This window comes from Danio rerio, chromosome 2, assembly GCF_052040795.2.
Source record: "Danio rerio strain M-AB ecotype USA chromosome 2, GRCz13ab, whole genome shotgun sequence".
Lineage (NCBI taxonomy): Eukaryota > Metazoa > Chordata > Actinopteri > Cypriniformes > Danionidae > Danio > Danio rerio.
In genome coordinates, this window is record NC_141022.1 from 3,863,851 (window position 1) to 3,891,784 (window position 27,934).

The following is a 27,934-nucleotide window of genomic DNA, read 5'->3' on the forward strand; positions in this document are numbered from 1 at the left end:
ATGCGTAAACGCAATTGGAGAAAATGGTTTAGTTTTCTCTTTGCTTTTTAGTGATGATGTAATGGAGATTTTACGGTGGGAAATGGTCATAATCAGGCTGATCTGAAAGTTTAGGAAGCAACTCTGGGTTCTTTGTATCTTTTTACTGCAATGTTGGCTCAAATCAGGCAACTGGAAGCCGAATGACATTTGGGATGACAAACAGAGTGACGCACCGGCTCTGTGTGTACAAGTAGAGCACAGCTGTGCGCAAACAATCACATACCTGTACTCACACACACACACACAAACCCAAATCCGTCTGTGCCATCAGCAACCTAACTGTTCGAGAACAGAAAGATGAATTAGTTTGAAAGTCCTGATGAAAAGCTATGAAGGATTCAACCAAGTGTGCTGTTACATAAATAGGTAACACTTTACTTGATGGGAGCGTTCATAAGACTGTGATGACACCTTTATACCTATGACATGACGTATGTGTGTAAATATGAATATGCATGCATATGCCAAGTGTCATTTGCTCAGTTTTGTCATTTTAAATGCAAAGGTGACACTTTTTAAAGTGTTTTCAAGCCAGACTCATTCTGAAAATGTAATGCTACAGTAAATACATTTCTGGAGACCACCAAATACTTCCTCGGAGGAATGTTTTTTGCAGTTTTTGTTTTCGCAAGTCCACCAGAGGCCACTGTGTACACTTTTTGAGATCTCAAATCCATTTCGCAAGTGCCCTTGCGCCTGCTGTACTTTCATAAATCCACCAGAGGCCACTGTTTACTGACTGACTGACCGACCGATTAACCCACCCTCCTCCTTACCCAAACCCAACCAATAGTGTTTTCAAAAGCATCGATTGACCAGCAGCAACACTTTCCTAAACCCAACAAACAGTTTCAAAATGCAATCGAGAAAAAGAAAAGCCCTCGCCTGATTTTTACCATGTTTTCAGATTCTACCACATTCTCACCCTGTTATTTACTTGCTGTTTTAGTTATTGGCTTCTGTTTCTGCTTTAACTGCTTTTTAGAATCGTTCTTCGCCAGACTCGAACCCCGTCATCGTAGCGAACTCCTCTCTGTGTCTCAAGTCTGCCAGCGCACATGGCGAGCTGCTGGACAAACTGGAAACAATGGAAAAGTCGTCTATACGGAGGTAAGCGGTCGGCTGGTAAGCATGAAAAGAAACGTCTTCATACCATCACGTATTGTTTATTTTAAAGATGAAATGCAGTCATAGGTACTTCTGGCTACCTAATTCGCGATCTCCAGAAATGCATATAGGGCTACGTTTTCAGAATGATCCTATGTTGGATGTTTTTGTCATGACAATATAACATTACCAAGACAACATAACATGTCATAAATCTGTCATAAACATAATTATCATGAAGTCATTATAGGTGTGTCCTGAAATTTATAACAGCATCATTAATATGTTTCTTGACCTCGACTGGTACAAATGTCATTAAAATGTTATTCATATTAACAACACTGTTATATAATTATTTGATAGGGTATTGAAGCGTTTACTAAGAAATTTTAATGACAAATTCAGTTTGTTCCATGGCAAAAAGTGATTAAAAACAATTTCCGTTACAGAAAAACAACCCAGGCTCATTATGGATACGTACCCCTGTATACATTTCTAGAGAGCACAAAATATGTCCCGGGAAGTACGTTTTTTTGCAGCTTTGTTTTCACAAATCCATTAGAGGTCACTGTGTACTTTGTTTTAGATTTCAAATTTCTCTCACGAGTGCCATTTGTGCCTGCTGTTCTTGTTAAAATCCACAAAAGACCATTGTTGTCTGACTGACTGACCGATCCCCCAACTTCCTTGAACCCAACCGACAGTGTTTTCTGAGGTAATCCAGAAAAAAAAAGCCCTCGCAGCCGCCTGATTCTTACCATGTTTCCAGATTTGACCACATCTGGTGGTATTAGATGGGAAGAGCAGGCACAAATGGCACTCGCGAGATAAATTTGAGATTTCAAAAAGCGTACACAGCAGCCTCAGCAAGAAAGCTGGAAAGCAGGAAAACTGAAAAAATAAAATAAAATAAAAACATTCCCCCTGGGACGTATTTTGTGGTCTCCAGAAATGTCTTTAGGGCTACGTTGTCTAATTGAGTCTGGGTTGGCTTTATTTATAATTTTTTTTGACAACTCTATTTTATGTATTTTATATTTTATTCTATTTTTATATATTTAAAAATATATATTTTATTATTTCATTTGACTATTTATAGTCTATAGGTTACTACTGTATGAAAATATCAGCATTCGGTACATACCTTTAGTATTCCCTTTGCTTGAAATGACCCGCTCTAATCCTGTTTATTAAAAAAAAAACCTGCTCCTGAGCAGGTTTGAGCTACCAGAACTGTTGCTATGACAACAACTGTAGGATGAGTTTTGAAAAACGAAACGATCCTGGATCATGTCAAATCGCCAATAACCAAACCCAGCTGACGGAGTATCCACGAATGAAGAACGAACCCCTGGAGTAGAGTTGACTGCGACAATTTGGTTCGAGTCTGGTGAATAATGGTTCCAGAAAGTAGGTAAGACAAAAATAAAAGCCAAAAAATTAAATAAACAAGTAAATAACAGGGTGAGAATATGGTAAAATCTGAAAAATTTGGCTGTTGCGAGGACTTTTCTTTTTTCTGGATTGCTTTTGAAAACACTGTTGGTTGGGTTTAGGGAATAGGTGAGGGGGTCAATCAGTTCTTTTGAAAACACTATCGGTTGGGTTTTGGGATGGAGGAGGGAGGATCAGTTGATCGGTCAGTCATTTGACAGCGACCTCTGGTGGATTTAAACAAGAACAGCAGGCTCGAATGACACTCGCAATCGACATTTGAGATCTGAAAAAGCATAAACAGCGGGGTCTGTTTGATTAGCGAAAACAAAAGTTAACAAAAAAAGTATTGCCTAATAAATGACTTGCCTAACTTTAAAATAATTAACCTAGTTAAGCCTTTAAATGTAACTTTAAGCTGAATACTAGTATCTTGAAAGATATCTAATATTTAAAATATCCAATATTATGTGCTGTCATCATGGCAAAGATAAAATTAATCAGTTATTAGAAATTAGTTATTAAAACTATAATGTTTAGAAATGTGTTGAAAAAAATCTTCTTTTCATTAAACAGAAAATGGGGAAAAAATATAGAGGGGGGCTAATAATTATGACTTCAACTGTATGTTAGAAATAGGGTTCAGGAAATCTAGTTCTGATTCCTCAAGATGGATAGAATCTAAATGAAAGAAAGAAAGAAATTATCTGGGGATGTTCACATGTTCACATAGTTAATAACTGATCACAAGCCCCTGGACATGACATTCAACAATCCAAAATGAAAGCCACCTGTCAGGGTAGAGCAGCGGAGTCTCTGGTTGCAATCATACTGTGTCGCTGTACAGTTCGAGTCAGGAACCAATAATACAGCAGACTCTACGTCTCGCCACCCCCTGCTCTCTAAGACTCCCCTGCAGCCAGACACATTTGACAAGTGTGCTGAGGATTATGTCAATTTCCTTACTACTACCACCAGAGCTGTGCCTAAACCCAAGAACTAACAAGAGATTAAAATCACCATAGAAGTCACATTAACCTCTGCACAGTGGTGGAGCGCATCAAACACGGTGGGTGGGGGAACGCTATAAATATATATGAGCAATTCCGTGCAAATGTCAACCTTGTCATGACAAAAAATTCAGTTTTCACCAAAATACGGAAATGTTCTGGGTTTTTTTTGTAAGCTTTTAAGGTTTTTTGTGAATGAGTGCATCATGCGGGTAATTAAAGTGCACTTATTATTTTTAGAGCTTTCAGTGTGAACGCACTACTTACACTATTTATACTACAAAATGGTGTAGAATAGTGCATAAGTATGCGATTTGGGACGCAGCTTATCAGTTGGGTTTAGGGAAGTGGGTGGGCGCTAGTCAATCGGTGCTTTCTTAAACACTATCGGTTGGGTTTAGGGAAGACGATGGGTGGAAGGATTGGTAGGTCGGTCAGTCAGTCAGTGGCCGTTGGTGGATTTACCTGAGAGGAGCAGGCACAAACGCACTCAAGAGAGAAATTTGAGATCTCAAAAAGCGTACACAGCAGCCTCTGGTGAATTCGGAAAAACAAAAACAACAACAAAAAAATGCACCTTCTAAGACATATTTGGCGCTCTCCAGAAATGTATACAGGGCTACGTTTTCAGAATAAATTTTTTTTTTAAAGAATTGTTTTATCCAAATGCCATATACCAAACAACTACGCTGGAAATGTTTTTACTTAACACTAGTCTGAGCAAAGAAATGGAAAAAAGCATGAGGAAAGTGCAATTTATTATTATTATTTTTTTTACATATGATGAATGAATGTGACCATCTCTATGTGTACTCGCTGATCTCGGCGTTCTCATTCTCAGTCTGCCCTTGGATTCGATGGATAAACAATATGTCTTTAATAATCATTTAACTGTGCTTTAATATCATGTAATAGCTCTGGTTTTGGCATTAATGGTGTTTTGTCTGTACTGTTTAGCACGTCAAAATAAGCCCCGTCTCTGACAAATTGATGGTGTGTGTGAACTTCTACTCTGGAAAACACATGCATCCCTCAGCTGTGAAATTATAGGGAGTTAAATGGAGTGCAATAAATATGATTTAACCCTTTTGTGGGCACGGTGGCTCAGTGGGTAGCGCTGTCACCTCACTGCAGGAAGGTCACTGGTTCGAGTCTTTGGACCAGTTGGCATTTCTGTGTGGAGTTTGCATGTTCTTACAGTGTTGGCGTGGTCTTGCTCCGAGTGCTCCGTTTTCCAACACAGTCCAAAGACATGTGCAGCTGAATTGGGTAAACAAAATTGGCTGTAGTGTGGGAGTGTGTGTGTAAACGCGAGGGTGTATGGGTGTTTTCCAGTACTAGGTTGGGGCTGGAAGGTCATCCACTTAGCGGTTTATTTCACTGTGGCGACCCCTGATAAATAAGAGACTAAGCTAAAAGAAAATGAATGAATGAATGAACCTCTTGCTCGTTTTCTGCAAAGCCCCCAAAACAAAACTCTGTACCATTACAACACCCCGCAGCATTCCTACAAACACAGAAAAAACAGGTTAACCCTTCTAATAAGCCTCAGCTTATGTCCAAGTTCCTGTTATGTTTTATTCCCCGTCTCAGGAAATTTAAACAGGCTTGTAAATTTCTCCACCTGTTTGGAAATGTCTTTCATGCGCTCGGTCTCTGTGTAGAATCATAAAGGAGGTAAGCTATTAAATAAATAAGGTTCGCTTATGCCGAGTGCTTCTGGACAGAATGAGTCATTGCAACAGATGCATCTCTGCTAACCGTCCAAGCTATTTCACATCATGTTTACAGTCAGTGTCAAACTCACCAAGAATGACATGGGATAATATTTATACCCATACAAGAAATCTTTTATTCAACACCGTTTAATTTCTTGTCAAATGACTAATAAAAACTGGCTAATAGCTAAAAGAAGCAATAAAAGTAATCAGACTTTTATGTTCGACAATAAAACACAATAGAATTCATCTCGAGACTTGCATTTTAATACAAATATTGGTTCCAATTTATACTAGGTGGCCTTGACTACTATGTACTCACATCAAAATACAAATACAATGTACTAACTGTGTTCATAATGTATTGCAGAACACTTCTGGTGCTCTTGAGGCGGGATACGGGTAGGGTTTAGGGACAAGTTTGGGTGGTAAGGTTAGGTTTAAGGTGGTCGATAGGATGGTCAACAGTGTAACCCAGCTACACTGTGCTCATTCTGAAAACCAATCCTTATATACATTTCTGGAGAGCACCAAATACGTCCCAGGAGGATTTTTTTTTGTTGCAGTTTTTGTTTTCACGAATCCACCAGAAGCCGTTGTGTACGCTTTTCGAGATCTCAAATTTTTCTTGTAAGTGCAATTTACGACTTCTCGCGTAAAACCACCAGCCGCTGTTGACTGACTGACTGACCAATCGACTGACCTAACCTCCACCTTTCTTCTACCCAACTGATAGTGTTTTCAAAAGCACTGATTGACCTTTTATTGAAGCAAAAGGGTTTATTTATCAAAAGTTTATTCATAGTAAAAACACAACCCAGGCTCATTCTGAAAACATAGTCCTATATACGTTTCTAGAGACCGCGAAATACGTCCCAGGAGGTACGTATTTTTGCAGTTTTTGTTTTCGCGAATCCACAAGAGGCCGCTGTGTACGCTTTTACACATCTCAAATTTCTCTCGAGAGTGCCATTCTCAAGAGTGCTGTTCTCACGTAAACCCACCAGAGGTCGCTGTTGACTGACTGTCTGACCAACCGACCATCGATTGACCCAGCCTCCTCCTTCCCTAAACCCAATCGGTTCTATCGATTGGCCTTCCCACCCACCTCCTTAAACCCAACCAACAATTTACAAAAGCAATACAGAAAAAGAAAAGCCTTTGTCTGATTTTTTACCACGTTTTCAGATTTGACCACATTCTCACCCAGGTGTTTATTTGTTTATTTTAATTTTTGGATTCTGTTTTTGTCTTACTTGATTTCTAGAACCGTTCTTCCCCAGATTCAAACCACGTCGTCATGGTCAATTCCTCTCTGCGTCTCAAGTCCGCCGACGTACATGACGAGCTAACTGGACAAACTGGTTACAGCGGGAAAGCCGGCCACACGGATGTAAGCAGTCAGCTGGTAAGCGCAAAAACAAATGGCATCATACCGTCCTGTAGGGTTCGTATAAAAAACTCAAATGCAGCCATACGTACCCTCTGGCTACATAATTTGCGGTTTTCAAAAACATCTATAGAAATACGTTTTCAGAATGAGCCTGTGTTGTAAAAATAGCATCTTAAACACAATACTTTCAGTTATTGGCACTATATATCTTCGTCTTCACCATAAGCCAAAACAAAAAGCATTAGAAACGTACAGTGAAACTTCAGCCAAACTAATGTCTTCACAGTATCCCAGCACATTATTGCATGATTATTTAAATGTGACTGGCAAAGTTGTTCTGTGAAGTCTGTGATGATAATCATTTGTACAAAGTCTACTTTTCCCGTCTGATCATGTAACGCAACTCTTATAACCTCTAACCTGCGAGTTCTACTCCGAGTGAACTGAAATCTGACTTCAATGAAACAAGAGACATGGAGCAAAAACCAGAACTCAAACAGTCGACCACAAGCATTTGTAAGGCCATAGCTTTCTGAGCGAATGCCAGCTTAGTGCGAGGAATTCAAGGAAGCATTTCTACAAAACCATTTCAGAAGCGAGGAATCTTTCGGTTATATTCCCACAGACTTACAGCAAATAATTTCAAGGGCAAACAGTTCAGTGGGATATGCTTTATTTTTTTTATAGACATGCAACAATGGAAAGTTTGGACTCAATCATTTGATGCTCAAATGCAATACATACAGAGAAGGTTCCAGTCAATCATGACTTTAGGCAATTGTATTTGTTTTCCTCAGCTCTTGAAAACTCTAAGCATATCCCTTACCCCCTCTGTAGTGTACACCTTTCCTCGAACATCATGTAGAGTTATCACAATGGTGAAGGCCAAAGCCTATCCAGAAGCCTCCGATTTGTTTTGGCTGGGCTTTGCTCTGACATGCCTGGGAAGGGCAAGGAAAGGAAATGGGTGGACCAGCAACTCTCAGCTCCCTCAGAGAAGGCCTGCGAGAAGCCAGCGAGAAGAGGAAAGTGTGTGTTTTTTCTCTTTACTCGGAGCTTGTAAGACAGAGCCTGGGCCCATCTGGATCTAATAACCGAGCCCAGGCTGCTGCCTGATGAACTCAAACCAGACTGCCAGCCCCGCTCGGGGAACTCTACATTGAGGGCGGACGAATAGGGAACGTGCCATGCGTGTCAGCTCCATGGTCCCCGAGCAATTTATTCTCTCGACAGTGATGAACACCTAAAGCGGGCCCTTAAAAGCACCCTCGGGTTCTGTGGTGGATATGGCGACTGTAATGATGTGGGTTTGCCATTGGTGGGCAATGTACCTCAATCTGTCGGGGAAGCATTGATGCTATTTGACTGATATTACCACTTTGTAAAGTGTAAAATGTAACCACTAGATGGCAGTTTAAAGGGGAGCATGTGACATTTAAACCCTCATTATTGTGTTTGTTGGGGCAGCTTGGTGGCTAAGTGGTTAGCATGGTCACCCTAACAGCAGGAAGGCAGCTAGTTCGAGTCCCACCTGTACCAAAAGGCTTTTCTGTGTGGAGCTTGCATGTTCTCCCCGTGTCTGCGCAGGTTTCTTCATTCAGTTTTCCATTCATTCATTTTCTTTTCGGCTTAGTCCCTTTATTAATCTGGGGTCGCCAGATTAACTTATCCAGCATATATTTTATGCGGCGGATGCATATGCACTCATTCACGTACACTATGGACAATTTAGCTTACCAAATTCACCACATGTACCACGTGTCTTTGGACTTGGGGGAAACCGGAGCACCCGGAGAAACCCTACGCCAACACAGGGAGAACATGCTAACATAGATGTTGCCCTGTACACCAGGCTGAAATGTAATCCTGAACATCATCCCGTCCAGTGCATTTGCCCTAGATATGTTGCCAAAGACACCCGAGTTGTCTGAACTCTTGACCAAGGAAAAAAAAAAAAGGTACAAATATATTTTAACCATTAAGGTCTGCAGAACAGCTTGAGAACATCCCTCAGGCAACCCATCGAGAGCTGATGGAATTCAAATTATGAAATTCTAGATTCAGTGTTGCGACAGAATGAGGAGATCTCCACATTACTGCAGCACGATTACTAGTGTGAAAGAAACACTAGAAATAGCTTCAGAAATAAAACAATTGTTTTCAAATATGCTAATAATGAACTTGAGTCGGGCGGCACGGTGGCTCAGTGGTTAGCACTGTCACCTCACAGCAAGAAGGATGCTGGTTCGAGTCCTGGATGGGACAGTTGGCATTTCTGTGTGGAGTTTGCATATTCTCGCTGTGTTGGCGTGGGGGTCCTCCGGGTGCTCCGGTTTCCCCCACAGCCCAAACACATGCACTGTAGGTGAATCGAATGTACTAAATTAGCCTTCAAGAATTCACACTTAGCTCATGATTTATACATAGTTTGTTTGGCATGCTGTCCCAGGAGAGAGCTCTGAGCTCAAGGGATCCTCGAGCCCAGGGCCCTCTCCCCTTTTCGCAGGGCGAAGGGAGATTGAGCTCATATCGATCTCAAAACTCCCCCACTGCTGAGGCTAAGGTGAACTTCCTGAGAGTGAGAGAAAAGATCTAGGCTCATCTTATTTATAATATAGAGCATATTTAGGAGGAAACCAGGGAACCCGAAGGAAACCCACACGGACACAGGGAAAACATGCAAACTTCAGACAGAAATAGCACATGGCCTAGCAAGAACCCGGCCCTATTGGCTATTCTTGCTGTAATGCTGTGTTCACAGCAGACGTGGAACGCGCGTCAAGCGCGAGTGATTTACATGTTAAGTCAATGCAAACTCGCGAATAGACATCCTGCGGCGCGATACATGCGAATGGCGCGGCGCGAATGATGCGAATTGCGCGAATGACGCGAATGGCATGAATGGCGCAGTGCGAATTGCGCGATACGCGTGAATGGCGTGGGGCTATTTGAGCGTTTTGCGCATTTAATGCGCTTAACGAGTATTTCACACGAATCTCTCGAGTTCGAAAATCTGAACTTCAGTGGACATTCGCACCGCGTTAACCAATCAGAAGCTTGCTCTTATGGGGTCATGATTGTGATGTAGAACCTGTTAATGGTGTCCCGGGGGAAATCCTCCAGGCGACACCAACAACAAGTCATCAAACTGGGCTGGGCTCAGTCAGAAGCACCGTTGAAAGCCTCCGTCATCCAGGTTCAGTTTCTGAAGGAGTTTATGAGCTCACAGAGCTGGATGCACCTCTGAAAACATGTAGTGGACTTATCAATGCTGTTTTTCAGCCTTCATAAACACTTATTTTCTTCATAAAATCCATGTTAGCCTTTTAGCAACGAAGCTACAGTCAACAGGCAGACAGAAGCCCTGCCCATCATACGAATCTGCGTCTGTTCTGAAGTGAATTTGACACGCGAATGAAGCGGATTTGACGCGCGAATGAAGCGAGTAAATTCAAATGTTCACGCGGCTATTTACACGCGAGTAGCTCGATTTATCCGTGCGTTCCGCGTCTGGTGTGAACACAACATAAGGCAACAGTGCTAGGTACTGGGCCACCTTGCCGCCCATTATGAATAAAGGTGGAAGAAGGGGAGGAGGGGGGCAATAATAAAGTATTATGCCTCAGAACAATGTTTTGTGTCTAATCTTTATGTTTTGTGGCATATAGCCCTGTTGATAAACCTGTCAGCCGTTATTCTATTATAACAACTCGTTTTGCAAGTATGGGATACAATCAAGATACAATTTTAAGTTTTGTTATTTTTCAATATATAAAGCGTGTAGTAACATTTTGGGATCATTTGCAGTCCAACAGATTGCCATTGGTGCATGTGTTTGTAAGAGAGGTCACCAGTGATAAGATGTTGTCTAGATAATGCCAAACAGGCTTGCTCCATTTCTCAATTTCAAGGGAACATTTGGAATCTAAATTGTTGCCACTGTATAAATATTTATCATGCCAAATTTGTTGTTGTTTAAAAAACACACACAACACACACACAACACACAGTTGTATCAGTTCGTAAACGAAAGTGAAGAGCGAAGGGGGACGGGGTATCATGAATGAAAGTCAAAAGTGAAGAGCGTGGGGTGGGGTGGGGCTGCGTATGAGAGAATCAGTAAATTGAGGTGCCGGTTTAAATTTAGAGGTGCCGGATCCAGCTTGTTCCGGCACAAATTAAACCCTGGTCATAATATATAGCTTTAAATGGTACAAATATGTGATAATGAAAATAAATATTTTTATTTTAAATTAAATAAATCTACTCTAAATTGTAGTTGTATGGGTTTTGCAGTTTATATATATATATATATATATATATATATATATATATATATATATATATATATATATATATATATATATATAAAATGTAGTTTATTGTAATAATTTAACAAAATTTTTTTCATAACAACTTATCGATTTAAGTTAACTATACTTAGAGCGTGTCTGTTACACTTATATTGTCAAGTTCTGTCAACGTTAACCCGAGTTAGGACAACTTCACTATTTAAGTACTCTCAGTTAAGTTGAAACAACAACAACATTTTTTACATTGTAGAACATTTTAAATTTTGACTTTAAAAGCAAACAAATGATAACATGGTTGCAAATTTTATCATGTCAGCTGTTTATCACGCCATATCTGTCCTCTCTTCTCTCTGCACAAGGCCTCTAGAGATTGTGCAGTGCTATTGAAGTGATCCAAGACCTGTAAAGAGATGATGCCAACCACAGAGCACTTCTAGAGGTCTCCATAATCCTGGACCAGGCCGCATCCTGAGCAGATGCTATGGTAGTTCTGGATGAGTGGAGAGCATGAGACCTGAAATGATTCCTGAAAGACGACAGACGAGTCTTCGCATTGATTCCGTGGGCCAGCCTGAACACCTGCCGGTGACCTACTCACACCTGCAGCTTCTCCACCAGCCTCCGGCGCCTAGACTGTAGCTCTGCACAAGAAGTTTGGACAGAGGAGGAATGGTAATGCCCAACTGAGCCTGGTTTCTCTCTAGGCATTTTCCTTCACTTTTGTCAATCGGCGAAGTTTGTTCTTCGCCACTGTCTTGCTTGGTTTGGGATTTGTGGAGCTGCGCATTGATGGATTTGTTTGGACTTTCAGAAGTACGAATTAAACCACACTGAACTGAACTAAACTGAACTTCAACTCTGAAAACTGGACTGACAGAGTTTCAATCGACTATAATCTTCAATGTTCAGCTGTTTTGACACAATCTGCATGGTAAAAGCGTTATAGAAATACACATGAATTGAATAAACTGGCATTGAAGGTGCTTCTGAAACTAACAAATCAAGAACGGTCAAAGTAAACACACAAACAACTTGCCCAACAGGTCTCGTTCCTATTTTTTCCTGCTTGCTTTCTTGCAGCTTGAGTCACTCATGCCTTTCCCTGTCCATCACTCCACCCAGTGCCTCATGGTCATAACTCTTGCGCATGTCAATTAACTCCACGAGTAAACAAAAACAATCAAGCCCAGAGGCACGGAAAGGTGAAAAAGACCTTCTGCGAGCTCTCCAGACAGAAGTCAGGCCTGAGAGCATTGGCTTTGACAGTAGACAGAGGGAGGGAGTCTTGCTGTTTTGAGCCTCTGTAAGTGTTTGGGGAAAGACTGAGGTGGAGAGGGTTGCGCCCAATAATGCAGGTGACTCATGGGATATTGCGGTTCATGGTCAGGTCAGCGCAGGCTTTTTTGGCTGCTCTGGTGGATATTAGGTCTGCATCTGAGGTAAGAGAGGTCTGTGTGTGGCGCACTTGTCCAATGGGGCGGATATGTAAATATAGTGGTAATCACCAGCGAAGGTTCCAATATCCCATGTGTGATGTCTAATGTTAACTGAAGAACTGACAGCACTTTTTAGCTGAAGTCACAATTATACAGATATGGCGTGATAAACAGCTGACATGATAAAATTTGCTACCATGTTATCATTTGTTTGCTTTTAAAGTCAGAATTTAAAACGTTCTACAGTGTAAAAAATTTTGTTGTTGTTTCAACTTAACTGAGAGTACTTAAATAGTGAAGTTGTCCTAACTCGGGCTAACGTTGACAGAACTTGACAATATAAGTGTAACAGACACGCTCTAAGTATAGTTAACTTAAATCGATAAGTTGTTATAAAAATTTTTTTGTTAAATTATTACAATAAACTACATTTTATATATATATATATATATATATATATATATATATATATATATATATATATATAAATAATTATATATATATATATATATATATATATATATATATATAAAGAATTATATATATATATATATATATATATATAAAGAATTATATATATATATATATATATATATATATATATATATATATATATATATGTGTGTATATATATATATATATATATATATATATATATATATATATATATATATATATATTATATATATATATATATATATATATATATATATATATATATATATATATATATATATATATATATATATATATATATATATATATACACACACACATATATATATATAATTATATATATAAATATATAAATATATATATATAAATATATATATATCCTGTGAATTTTTTTCTTCCTTTTTGAAATATTTCCCAAATGATGTTTAACAGAGCAGGGATTTTTTTTTACAGTATTTCCTATCATATTATTTTCTTCTGGAGGAAGTCTTATTTTGGCTAATTAAAAATAAAGACATTTTTAAGTCTATATTATTAGCCCTCTTAAACTTTTTTTTTTTCAGATTGTCCACAGAGCAAACCATCGCTCACAACGACTTGCTTTACTTTAACCTAGTTAGGCCTTTTAATGTCACTTTAAGCTGAATGCTAGTTTCTTGAAAGATATCTAGTCAAATATTATGTACCGTCATCACGGTGAAGATTAAAGAAATTATGTATTAGAGATTAAGAATATTATGTTTAGAAATGTGTTCAAAAAAAATCTTCTCTCGATTAAACAAAAAATAGAGAAAAATATACAGGGGGGTGGAGCACCTCCAAGGCGGAGGCCATGGTGCTTCACCGGAAACAGGTGGCTTGCCATCTCCAGGTTGGTGGAAAGTCCTAACCCCGAGTGGAGGAGTTCAAGTATCTCAGGGTTTTGTTCACAAGTGAGGGAAGGATACACGTGAGATTGACAAGCGCATTGATGCAGCGGCAGCAGTAATGCTGTTGATGTACCGGTCCATTGTGGTAAAGAAGGAGCTGAGCCAAAAGGTCAATCTACATTTCTACTCTCACCTATGGGCATGAGCTTTGGGTCATGAAGCGGCTAATGATGCTGGCTAAAACTAGCTTGACCAACCTAGCCAGGCTGGGAGCCCAGCCAAAACCAGCTATGTCCAGCTTAAACCAGGATGGTCAATCTGGTTTTAGACGGTTTTAGCTGGTCACTTTCCAGCCTGACCAGCAAAAACCAGGCTGGCTGGAAACCAGCCTGAAAGTGGCCAAAACCCCTCTAAAACCAGGCTGGTCGACCAGCTAAAACCAGTCAACCATCCTAGGCTGGTTTAAGCTGGATTTTTAGCAGGGAAGAGTAAACACTCACAACAGTCAGACAAAAACTAGCAATTGAAGGTTGTGCTATTGTGGTGTTCTACATCATTAGTAGAGGGTTTTGCACACAAGCTTCAAACACCAGTCACATTGGAGGCATTTCCATACTGTCAACACCAGAACACCACTTCAATGTTTCCTTGAAAGAAAACCTTGTTCACAGTCACCAACAACACAGTTCTTCAGCAGTGACATAGTTTGCACATCACAGAAAAAGACATTATATTAAGATCAAAACTGTACAGACAAAAGCACAGTAGGTATTTAAAGCTACATCCACGCGGCAATGGTCGTCTATTTCTTTTGCAGACTTTAAAAGTTTCACGTATTGTTGTTTGCCTGTTCTTTTGTGTCGACTACGATAATTAAGATCAACCAACAAGCCCTAAGCTTATGATATCCTGAATGAAATGTGTTGTAAAAGCAGAGGTGCATGGTCGAGCATTTGGGATAAGTATAGACTGTACAAGATCAGAGACTGCATGTGCCACAGCTTTTGCACAGGCAGTGGCGTATACACATTTCCACCCCTGTTTTGTGCGTACGCCAAATGAGACCCCAGGTCTGTAACTATATTTTAAATTAAAGGGCCAGATGCCACACACTCTAAACCCTCCAATACCCTTTTTCACATTTGCAGCCTTTTAATAAGCCTGTGTAAACACTCTGCCATCTGGTAGATAGAACTCCCTTTTTTTGCCCATTCGACTGTCTGCTGCCATATTATAGTTAAACTTCTGTAAAATGTTTGATCAAGAGGTTTCATTATGTGCCTGGTGTGATCATGATCATTCTTTTTTTTTTAAGCAACCATGATGACTTTCTATGCCTTATGGGAGTGGTGACCATCCAAAATCAGTATGTGCATCCTCTGAGAAGTCCATACCACGTGCTCACCAGGGGTCCGTTCTTCGTACCTCGCTTAAATGATCTAAGATTATTTGGCAGATCCTGGATCTTTTAATCTTGATAACTGATCTCTCGCTAATTTGGTTCTTCAAACAAGTTCGCGAATTAGATTAGAATGTCTGGATGAACTGATCTGAGATTGCTGCGTGTGTTGTGAAGGACAGATCTATCGATCCTCGAAATCATGATCAGCAATGCAATGATTGGCTGACGGCACAGCAGCGTAATGACATCATCTGATTAATATTCAATTATCCATGTGAGCAAAATTACATCAAATTAGCAGTAAACGGTTTGTTAAATAAGACACGCAAGAACTTTCCACATTTGTTGTGAGCTGCAGGCTTTACACTTTCATTTGTCAAGACAAGAGTATTCATCATGCATTTCCATGCAAATAAATGTATTTAGGTCTACATTTAGAAAATATTTTCTTTATAATAGTATCCGTTTTTTAATCGGTGTAAAGAATAACTGGTTGTTTACAAAAGCAAGGTGTCTGCAACTAGTGAAGCATCAAATCACCGGCATATTAACTATCAAAACATGTTTATGACTGCATAAATGTATTATTGCTTTAAAAAAGTCACATATTGTGCATTTCTATTATACACAATTTGTACTAAAGCGATCTAAAAAGTTCATATCAATAAGTTTTCTCTTTGCACAACCAGATGGCAGTCTTTGTACTTTCATTTCGAGGGTGCAGATTGCATACGTTTTATTAATATGTATAACTTTATTTATTTTATTAATGACTTTAACTTTATATATATAGTTTAAAAATATGTACCATTTTCCCAAGTGTATATAACTACTACTGTAAGAAAATATCAGAATTGGGAACATACTTTCTGTGTTATCTTTGCTTGAACTGAGCCGATGTAATCCTGTTTATATGAATTGAACCTGCTCCCGATCAGGTTTGACCTAGCAGAACTGTTGCCATGACAACAACTCTCGGATCAGCTTTGAAGAACGAAACGATCCTGGATCATGTCAAATCGTCAATATCCAAATCCAGCTAACTGAGTAATCCACGTACGAAGAACGGACCCCAGCCACTGAATAAAAGATCTTAGGCAAGGCAGGTTTATTTATATAGCACATACACAGTGGCATTTCAAAGTGCTTTACATAAACTGGAATAAAAGAGACAAGTATACGAAAATAAAAACAAATAACGAAAGTGATTAAAAACAGATTAAAATGTGTCAAAACAGGTTATAGAGAGTGAAAAAGAAAAGAAAGACATAATAGTTTGATTTGTGGGACGCAGCACAGTGCTCATTCAGTAAAGGCACAGCTAAACAAAAGTGTTTTCAGTCTTGATGTGAACGTGCCTAATGTTGGAGCACATCTGATCATTTCTGGAAGCTGATTCCAGGGGGGGCGCAGTAGCTGAAGGCAGATTCACCCTGCTCTGACTAGACTCTTGGAGTTTCTAATTTACTTGATGCTAATGATCTGAGTGATCTGTTAGGTTTGTTTTCAGTGAGCATATCTGTAATATATTGAGCTCTTAGGCCATTCAGTGATTTATAGACAAGTAATAATACTTTAAACTCTATTCTGAATTTAAATGGGAGCCAGTGTCAAGACCTGAGGACAGGCGTGATGTGCTCTGACTTTCTGGTTCTGGTCAGATTATATATATATATATATATATATATATATACACACACCCATACACATATATGAGCCTATATATACACATATATGAGCCTATATATATATATATGGAAGTTACTTCAGAATTATTTTCGACAGGTGGTTTATCAAGCCCACACACCTGTGTGATTCACACTCAGAAATGCATATTGTTTTTTATTCTCATATATTTGGGATGAGCAAATCCTACTAAAACGTATGAATTATATTGTACAAAATGTTATGAATTGGCGTGAATAAAATGGTTTATTTCAGAGATTAAATTAAGCCATGTACTTGAGAAGGGTGTGCCAAAGACATTGGATAGAGCAAACGATATCTGACCTCAACAGTGACAGATGACATATGATTCAATGGATAGCCTAAGGTAAAACAAAAATCACATAAACGCTGTAAAGCTAGCCACCCATGAGGTCATACATTTGTCATATAATCCAACGTCTTTTGTAAAAAAAATACAATAATAAAGTGTGCAATTCATCTCACCTTCCCATTAAGGATGAAGAGCAAAATAATCAAAAGTGGGTTGATGTCACAGACTTAGACAACATGCATGAGACCAAGAAATTGTCAATTAAACCGTGTAACATTAATCCAGCCAAACCCTGCGTGCGTATATTAGTAGACAATACTAATACAATTGCTTACATCTCCTCCTGGTGATGAATAATTGTTCAAGTCAATATTTCTGTGTAGCGGGATCAGTAGAAATAACAGGAAATAGGGGTGGAAAATTGATTATGTCTCAAAGCACGCTTTAGCCTCCATCATTAACGGCAAAGTATTGAGAATCTGAGGTCAGAGACTTGGTTTTGATGTGCATAATAAAACAATACTGTAAAATATCGTGAATTATGTATGGATATCAAAGTATAACTAAATAAAACATATTCCAGCACAACTTTACAGCATCTTTATGGGGTCTTGGAAGTAAAAATATTACGTAAATGTGTGAAACAGAACATTTACAGTATGCAAATTATATACTATTAGGGGAAGGCCATTTTTTTAGTTTGTATAATACATATGCATGCCTCATTGAACCAATCATAATTAAATTTGATAAAATATTCAGTGTTTTTAAGGATAAATTAAATTCTGACCTACAGTAACTTGTGGTAGGCTATTTTAATAAGGATGTGATTCTCAAAAATGACCTCTTTTTGTATAAAATTTGCTGATCAATGAAAAATATACATTCCCATACTAATAAATGAATCATCAAGAAATATTGAGATTACTAATTTAATGTTTAAAGGTCCCATGAAATTAAAATAAAGTTTTTTTTTAGATGCAAGTATCAGTATTGATAGATTTTAAAATGTCTATAAGCTAATTTGCTCCAAAACAGTGACAAAGGTGGCATTAAGAAGATATAAAACTGATATAAACATGTAAAGCTTGTAGTCTATCACTTACGCCTATAGGTTGACTGTTTTATTCACCTCATACTAATTTCTCATCAAATCATCTAAACAATCAAATGCTCTCTAGTATCTAACATGCCCGCCTTTTTCAAGATGCTTCTCATTTGATGCGCTGAGCTCAACCACTCTTACTGGCAGAGCTGTGTAATAACAAACAACAAACAAAAATACAAAAAGAAAAAAAACAAACATTCAAAACAGAACACAAACAAAAAAACAAATAAAACAAACAAAAGACAAACTAAATGAAATGCACCATAAACAAAAAACAATCGAAACACAAATAAAAAAAAATAAATAAAAAAAAATGAAGTGAAACAAACAAAAAAAAACACTAATGAAATGAAACACAAACAAAAACAAAACAAACTAAATGAAAAACAAAGTGAAACAAACAAAAACAAACTAAAACAACTAAAAACCAAACAAAAATCAAATCAAATGAAACAAACAAATAAACTAAACGAATCAAACAAAATGAAAAAGAACCAAACAAACTAAACGAAACATAAACAACTGATAAACATGTAAAACTGTTTAAACAAGCTTCCACCTAAATGGCTCAACGGGTGCATTTACGTCATACTAGTCTCTCATCAAATCATCTGACCGATATGCTTTTTAGTATGTGACCTGCCTCGTCCCCTTCAAGACGCTTCTCATTAGATGCGCTTGAGCTCAACCACTCTTACTGGCTGTGACATAACAAAAAATAAAAATAAAAAAAATAAAAAATATTGAAACAAAACACAAAAAAATTAACTAAACGAAAACAATTGAAACACAAATAATAACTAACAAAACTAAACTAAACTAAACATAAACAAAAAAACAAATGAAGTGAAACACAAACAAAAAAACTAACAAATTAAACAAAAAACAAACAAAATCAAATGAACCATAATCAAAAAACAATCAAAACACAAATAAAACAAACTAAACTAAACATTGACAAAAAACAAATGAAGTGAAACACAAACAAAAAACAAACGAAAAAAAACTAATGAAAAGAAACACAAACAAAAACAAGATAAACTAAATAAAAAACAAACTAAAACAAAACATACTAAAAATAAAACAAAAACAAATTAAATGAAACAAACAAGTAACGAATTAAACGAAACAAACAAAGAAAAAGATACAAACAAACCTAAAACATATTAAACGAAAGATAAACAACTGTTAAACGTGTCAAACTGATATAAACAAGCTTGTAGTTTGTCACTTCTGCCTATATGGGTCGACAGTTTTATTCATGTAATACTAGTTTCTCATCAAATTATCTGACCAATCAAATGCTGGCTAGTATCTGACATGCCCCGCCCCTTATTGTCGCTTCTTGCTTTTGATTTGATGCATTTGAGCTCACTCAGTTTAATGGCAGAGCTGTGATAAAACGCTATTGGCTGGCATTTAAAAAAGGGAGGAGCTACTCTATGTCTCTTAATGTTTTGGTTAAGATTAGCTCAAACATCAAATAAAAATGCACATTTCAAAGCAATTCAGGAGACCTTACAGTTTGAAAAGAACAATAGTGTGACATGATTTATGGTTCATTCACAGGTAAACATTGTTTTCTTTATTAAGTCTTTGTAAAATAGAGTTTAAGTAAAGTATTCAGTGCGTCTAAAAAGAAAAGTGTTTCGACAGGTGGTTTGTCAAGCCTACTCACCTGTGTGAGGCACACTCAAAAATGCACATTGTTCTTTTAATTATATATGGATCAGTAGTTGGTTGGGTATCTGCTGTGTAAAAATATGCTGGAATAGTTGGTGGTTCATTCCGCTGTGGCGTCCCCAGGAGGGACTAGCCGAAGAAAAATGAATGAATGAATGAGTGGGTGAGTGTTCCGAGTTCTCTAGGAAGTGATCTACGTTCTGCATTGTTTGCTTTGACACTTAAAATTGTGACGCCCATTTTGTTTCTTCCCTTGCTTCCACGCCACAACTTGTAGCTAATTTGCCACTAAATAACAGTTAATGTGCTGTTCTCTTTCTGACATCACTCATGAGGTCATTTCCTCCCTTTGGTCGCAGTAACTCAAAGTGCTTGGTGACGGTACATCACTGATAAGCAACTCCAAAGGCTGATTAACTTTAAAGAACGGCCAGATTTTATCCTGTGCCACTTGTGCCATTGTAAATATTAGGTGCGGTTGGAGAGAAGAAGAAAAACCTGCCGAGGTTACACAGAAGTTCACCTAGAGTATTTCTGCTGGCAGCTGAATGCCTATGACATCAGAGGGAAAGAGGAACTTATCTCAACTGTATATGATGGCAGCTGTCCAGGGGTTTAGATTTTTCTCTTTTCTTTTTTCTTTTTAAAGCTTGTTCTGTTATTTGAACAAGTGCAGGATACAAGAAAAGGGTAGAGTGGTTAAACATTTGACAAGGTTTAGTTCATTTGCTATTCTAAAACACAGAGTAGTAAACCAAGCCTTGGAGAGTGGGTAAAATAGTAAGTTGCAGTTAAGGCAAGTCAAGTAAATGGTGTTTGATAAAATCATTGAAACAATAACAAAAATATGACATTAACCATCGCTTATACCAAACTCTTAATATAATTTATACCACCCATTGAACATTTTCATTTCATAAAAGGTTCTTTTTAGTGTGTATCTAAGTTTTAGGAACAACACATAATAACTAGACTTCTGGTTGATCATCTAGTATGAAAAGTGGCTTATATTAAAGGCAAAGGCCTCTAGATTACGCTTATTTCACCATAATAAAACATGGTCATGCCTTAATTTTTAATGCTTTAATTAGGACAGTAAGGTCTGACTCTGCTTAGACAAAAGTCTCAACACTGAACAGAAATAATGTCCAGTATAGAATATAAAGTCCTGCTGCAGTGGAGACAGAATGAATATTGTGTCTGACTCCACAATGGAGGACTGCATCCATACCTCTCTGACTCAAATCACTGATTAATAAAGTCATCTGGAATGGCAGAGGAAGCGTTTCTGCAGGACTCCCTGAGCTCATCAAGATCCTTTGGATTCATCTTCAATGCCTCCATCTTACCCCAAACATGCTCAATAATGTTCATGTCTAGGGACTGGGTTGGCCAATCCTGGAGCACCTTGACCTTCTTTGCTTTCAGGAGCTTTGATGTGGAGGCTGAAGTATGAGGAGCGCTATCCTGCTGGAGAATTGTCCCTCTCCTGTGTTTTGTAATGTAATGGGCAGCACAAATGTCTTGATACCTCAGGCTGTTGATGTTGATCATCCACTCTGCAGATCTCTCGCACGCCCCCATACTGAATGTATCCCCAAACCATGATTTTTCCTTCATCAAACTTGACTGATTTCTGTGAGAATCTTGGGTCCATGTGGGTTCCAGTAGGTCTGCAGTATTTATTTGATTAATTATATATATATATATATATATATATATATATATATATATATATATATATATATATATATATACACATATATAAAACACTAAATGTAGGAAGAATGTTGAAAAAACTAGACAATGATAATTATTATAGGAACAAAACACTATGTAAGTTGATGGCTATTTTTTTTCCAGCATTTTCAGTATCTTTCTTTGTGTTCAACAGAAGAAAGAAACTCAAACATGTTTGGAACATGCAGGATGATTCAACAATGACAGAATTTACTTTTTTTTTTTTTACTACTATCCTTTGGGAATGTTGTTCCTCAACCAGATTTGATGTGTAATTAACTTGTGATTCATTAGATTGATTCATTCACATTATGTACTGTAATTATTTAGACTGAACATGTTATTGAAGACATTCCCATACCATGATGTGGCATCAAGTTCCCTTAAAAAGGAAACTATGCCTGGGCTTATAAGGTGAAAAACCTTGTACTAAATTCAACAAATGAACTGAATGTTTATATTCAATGACTGACATCAGTTATGGATAAATAAGACATTCTCTAAGATACTTTTTAAACTGATCAAGAGAAACTGATAATGCAGTGTAACCCGTTTCAATCTTACAAGCAATAATGTGACTTTTAAGCGAGCCAAATTTGACAGAAGCCGAGTCAACGAGTCAGTTCTCTACTGGTCGCAGTGTGTTTTTTACATCATTACAATAAGCATTCGGTAGTCAGGAGTGCTGCCCAAGTTCCATGTTGTCACCATTGAGTATGTGCTACTAATTAATTCTAATCAATTTAGTCTAAACACAGTTTGCGCCGTCATTTGTATCCTCTGTTCAGAGCTGAAACCTAATACACAGAAAGGAAAAAATTAGAATATGAAAGAAACTTGACAAGTAAAGTTTATAAGCCCCGAGCCATTCATTGTGCTGATGACTGCATGCCAAGGGTGAAAGTGGTAGCTAGCAGGGCATGGTGGGCATGTTGGCGCATTGTGAAAGATCCAGCTTTGGCTGTAATCCAAATGTAATTAGCCTGGAGATCAGGGGGAATACAGTGCTGTCCCGGCCGGCCGGCGCTGAAGAGGAGACAGGTGCCACCAGCAGCTCTAAGCCCAGCGGGACGCTGATACAGCTCGCTTTACTTAGTCCAGAGCCACAAGTGCTTGCAAAATAACATGCCAGCATTAGTCCTTCCAAAGCTAGCATTTTCTTTGCAGTACAAATGCATTGTTATTTGTACAGTTGAAGTCAGAATTATTATCTCTCCTGAACATTTTCCCCCCGATTTCTGTTTAACTGAAGATTTTTTTCTCAACATTATATTTTTAATAACTCATTTCAAATAACTGATTTCTTTTATCGTTACTGTGATGACAGCACATAATATTTGACTAGATATTCTTCAAGACCCTAGTTATCAGCTTAAAGAGACATTTAAAGGCTTAACTAGGTTAATTAGTTAGGCTAAGTTATAGTTATAGGTATAAGACTTAGGGCCCTATCATACAACCGGCGCAGTGTGGCGCACGACGTGGCGCAATAGTCTTTTGGTAGTTTCAGCTTGGCGCAAGAGTCGTTTTGAGGCGTTGCGCTACGCTGTTTAAATAGCAAATGCATTAGCGCTTATTTGTGCGTCCATAGGCGTTCTGGTCTAAGAAGGAAAGCGTTCTGAGGCGCACTGCTGGCGCGTTGCTATTTTGAGAATCTATAATAGATTTTTCATTAGACCAAAACAAACCCGGTCTAAACTCCGGCACAGAGTTGCACCTCGCTTACACACTGCTTAATACGCACAAGAGAGCAATAGGCAAATATCTTTACATATGAAAAAATGTAAATATTAAGGATATATATAGGATATAATAAGAATAGATATAGGATATAAATATATAGGATTAAAATATTACAAAACAAATTATTTTCTAGCCTACATAAATATGAAAAATCACTGCTTTTATGTCTTCTTCATCTCGGGAGGCTTTTTCAGTTCATTCATAACAATTTGCTTTTGTATAATGTTATTATTATTAGCAGTATTATTTATTACATCCATATTTATATTTGTTTTATTAAAAACAAGCTCAGATTTGCCCACCTGTCAGGTTTTAGACCATAAGGGGCACAGCATGTGTTTTAGGATATAACTCAGGTTTTTGAGCACACTTTATTATTATTATTCATTTATTCGTTTGCGGGAAATTAGAACTGAATTTCGAAATAGTTTTGAAATGAATATTTAATAAGAAAATAAACTCAACCCTTTTAGAACATGCGCCGCGGTGCAAAGCAGGTTCTCATCTGCTAAAATGGACATGACCTTTTTTATAACTCTCTCCTCATACACTTGTCCAATACTGTTAAGATTTATACCCAGGATCTTTTGAGATTGATAAACAATTTTTAAAAGTCTGTTTTTACTTGTCACCCTCAAATTACCAAACCAGCATATTACTGCAAAAGTTAAAAGAGTCTCAATAAAAGAAGAATAAAATGTCCTAAGAAGAGGCCTATCCACAACAAATCCCTTCAACTTCCTCAAGTAGAACAGTCTTTGATTTGCCTTTTTACAGATAAAATTAGTGTGGGCCTTAAAGTTCAATTTATCATCCAAAATGGTACCCAGATATTTATACTCACTCACTGTCTCGACAGCGGTACCGTTTATAGTAGTTATTGTTATTAACTACTATAATTATTAAGTTATTGTATAACAGTGGTTTGTTCTGTAGACTGTAGACTATTCTGTAGGGCTAATAATATTGACATTAAAACGGTTGTAATAAATATTTAAACTGCTTATTTTTTCCTAGCTGAAATAAAACAAATAAGACTTTCTCCAGAAGAAAAAAATATTATAGGAAATACTGTAAAAAATTCCTTGCTTTGTTAGGGTGTTTTCACACCTGCCTTATTTAGTTGGATTGAATCGCACAAGTTCGTTTTCACTTTTGGTGCGGTTCGTTTGGGCAGGTGAGAATGCAGCAATCGTACTCGAGTGCGCACCAAAAGTGGACCAAATAAGCGTACCGAGACCTGCTCGAAGAGGTGATCTTTGTACGCTTTCAAACGAACCCTGGAGCGGTTCGTTTGGGTGAGAATATGATCCATACTAAAACAGGTCCAACCGCAAAAAGTACTGCGACTTTTGGACTAATTCAGCTGCCGTAGGCCGATGCGCTGTGCATTATGTGATATGGAGGAAAAATATTTGTTGACAGCGCTTTACCAACAGAAAGAGGGGAAAACATTACCTGATGGATCATTGCTAATATTTCCGCAAGATGAGCATGTCGCAGTTTAGCTAAATTAATTTATGCCTCTTTCTGAAGTGACGAGCAACGCATTAAAACACTGTTTTCCAGCTGCGCTTCGTTCTTGAAATTTAAAGTTTGTCTAAAGCAGGGATACAATCAGTCAGCGCAGTGTTCCCTCCAGAGTAAAAAGGATATTTTGTTTCTGGTTTTGTTTACCTGCGTGAGTTCATAGGCATTTTCCCGCATGTGAATTCTGACCAATCAATAAGCAGTTTAGGAAATAAGTTCAGCAACATTTGGCCAATGATAGATGTGGATTTTGTCAGATGATTGCATTTTGGTTCGTTTCAACTGGTTTGGACCAAAGCCAGCAGTGTGGTGTGAAAACGACCCAAAGACAGCAGAAAATGCAACAATGTATCATTTATTGGCCTTGGTCCGGACCAAATGAAGCGAACTGCCGATGTGAAAACACCCTTAAACATCATTTAGGAAATATTTTAAAAAGGAAAAAAAGAAATTCACAGAAGGGTGAATCAATTTGACTTCAACAACTTTTCTTAACGTTTTCAACTCTTCTATATCTTTAGGCCATGTTACAAACCCTTTAAAGCTAGCTGTTATTAGGCCTATCATTGAGAAACCAAAACTGTACCCCAGCCACCTAGCTAATTATAGGCCTATTTCAAACCTTCCGTTTATGTAAAAAAAATAGAAAATGTTATTTCTGCCCATTTATGCTTCTTTCTACAGATAAAAAAATGTTTTTGAAGTTTTTCAGACCTCTTAAACTCAGACAAAACAGAATTATCACTTATTGGGCCTAAATCCTGTACACAGCAGATCTCACAACTCGACCTGCAATTAGAGGGATACAAAGTTAGCATTAACTCTACTGTAAAAGATCTGGGTGTTATATTAGACAGCAATGTAACTTTTTAAAATAATTTCTTGTCCCAAAAACCATCTTCTTTTATCTGAGAAATATCGCTAAGTTACGAAGTATGCTATTCATCTCAGATGTAGAAAAGCTAGTCCATGGTTTTATGACTACTAGGCTGGATTACTGTAATAATCTGTTTGCTGGCTGCCCAGCATCCTCTATTATAACTTCAACTAGGAAAAAATGCAGCCGCCAGAGTTCTCATCAGGTCTACAAAATATGAGCATATCACCCCAATTTTATCCTCCTCACACTGGCTGCCTGTTGAGTTTCATATTGATTATAAAATATTGCTTCTCACTAAGAAAGCTTTAAGTAAACTAGCTCCTGTTTATCTAACCAACCTTCTAACTCCCTACACTCCAACTCGCTCTTTAAGATTTCAAAACTCAGGGCTTCTGGTAGTACCTAGAATAGCAAAGTCGAATAAAGGAGGTTGAACCTTCTCATTTATGGCTCCTAAACTCTGGAAAAGCCTTCCTGATAACATCCGAGGCTCAGACACACTCTCAGTTCAAAATTAGATTAAAAACTCATCTTTTTAGTAAAGCATACACTCAATGCATCGCATAATGGTATGATGCACGAGTGTGCTCCGCGCAGGTGAGCTGGCTTGACAACCACCTGTAGGACACACTCCTCCTTAATGCACCAGATATGGTGTTAGAAACTCTCATATGCTTTACATGTTTGTTTCTATGTTTGTTTATATAACTGCTTTTTTTTATTTATAACTCCATTTTTGCATTTCGTTTAATACACTATGAACAGCAGCTATGCTAATTATTTTTCTTTATTCTCTATTTCTACTTAGGGATACTCATCCCGAGGCCCCTAGAGACTATGCAGCACCACTGATGCGATCCGAGACCCGTGAAGAGATGATCCTAAGGTATTCATAATCCTGGACCAGGCCGTATTCCGTGCTGATGCTGTGGTGGTCCTGGAGGAATGAAGTGCATGAGAATGATTCTTAAAATACCTCAGAGACAAACGAGTACCCGAATTGATCCTGTTGGCCAGCCTGACCTCCCGCCGGTGCCCTACTCACACCTGCAGCTTCTCCATGATGGATGTCCAGCTTCTCCAGCCTCCGTCACCTAGACTGCAGCTCCATACAGGATGTTTGGCCAGAAGAATAATGGTCGTGCCCAACAGAGCCTGGTTTCTCTCAAGGTTTTTCATTTTATCAATTGGTTAAGTTTTTTTTTGCTCGGATTAGAACTTATGGAGCTGCGCTTCGGTGGATTTGCTCTTCAGTGTTTGGACTTTCAGCCGTGAAATTTAAACCACACTGAACAAAACTAAACTGAACTTCAACTCCGAAATCTGGACTTTACTAGCTGCTTTGACACAATCTATATGGTGAAAAGCGCTATACGAATAAACATGAATTGACTCATCACAGTACAGAAACCGCGTTAGTGAAAATAAAAGACGTTTTACTCTTACTAGTTTTACTTGACCTCAGTGCTGCATTTGACACCATTAACCACAATATCCTTATAGATCGCTTCAATTCTACAGGTGCCAAGGGACCTAAAACTGATCCCCCAGGGGTAGCATGTATATTGTAAACAGCAAAGGGTCTAAAACTGATCTTTGAGGCACCCTATACTTTACCAGCCTGACTTGTAAAGTATGGGGTGCCTTAAAGATCCGTTTTTGGCCCTTTGCTGTTTACAATATACATACTACCCCTGGGGGACTTTATTAGAAGACACTGTACCAGCCTTTCTACAGGACAGGTTAGAGGAGAAATGGCCGTGGCCAACTAAGCCTGGTTTCTCTCAAGTTTTTTTCCCCTTCACTTTCGTCAGTTGGTAAAGTTTGTGTACCCATCATGGCCTCCCAATCATCCCCATCCACCAAATTGGCTCTATCAATGTCTCCCCACCTATGTGTTTGGTGAGTGCACTGGCTCTGTTGTCAAGTGGCTGCTGTTGCATCCCCCAATAATTGTGAAGCGCTTTGGGTGTATGGCCATACAAAATACATGCGGTATATAAATACACATTACTTACATGCTTGCTTGCTTGCTTACATACTTAGATCATTGCTCCAGTTTTCACAAAAT

At 38.1% G+C, this 27,934-nt stretch overlaps 1 long non-coding RNA gene across 1 annotated transcript; it reads left to right on the forward strand.

Moving 5' to 3' along the window:
* Positions 1-27,308, forward strand: LOC147836989 (uncharacterized). Its single transcript, XR_015477986.1, has 4 exons — positions 1-4; positions 1,028-1,152; positions 6,579-6,719; positions 26,672-27,308. It is a non-coding gene; the product is annotated as an uncharacterized LOC147836989 (long non-coding RNA).
* Positions 27,309-27,934: the final 626 nt, after the last annotated feature.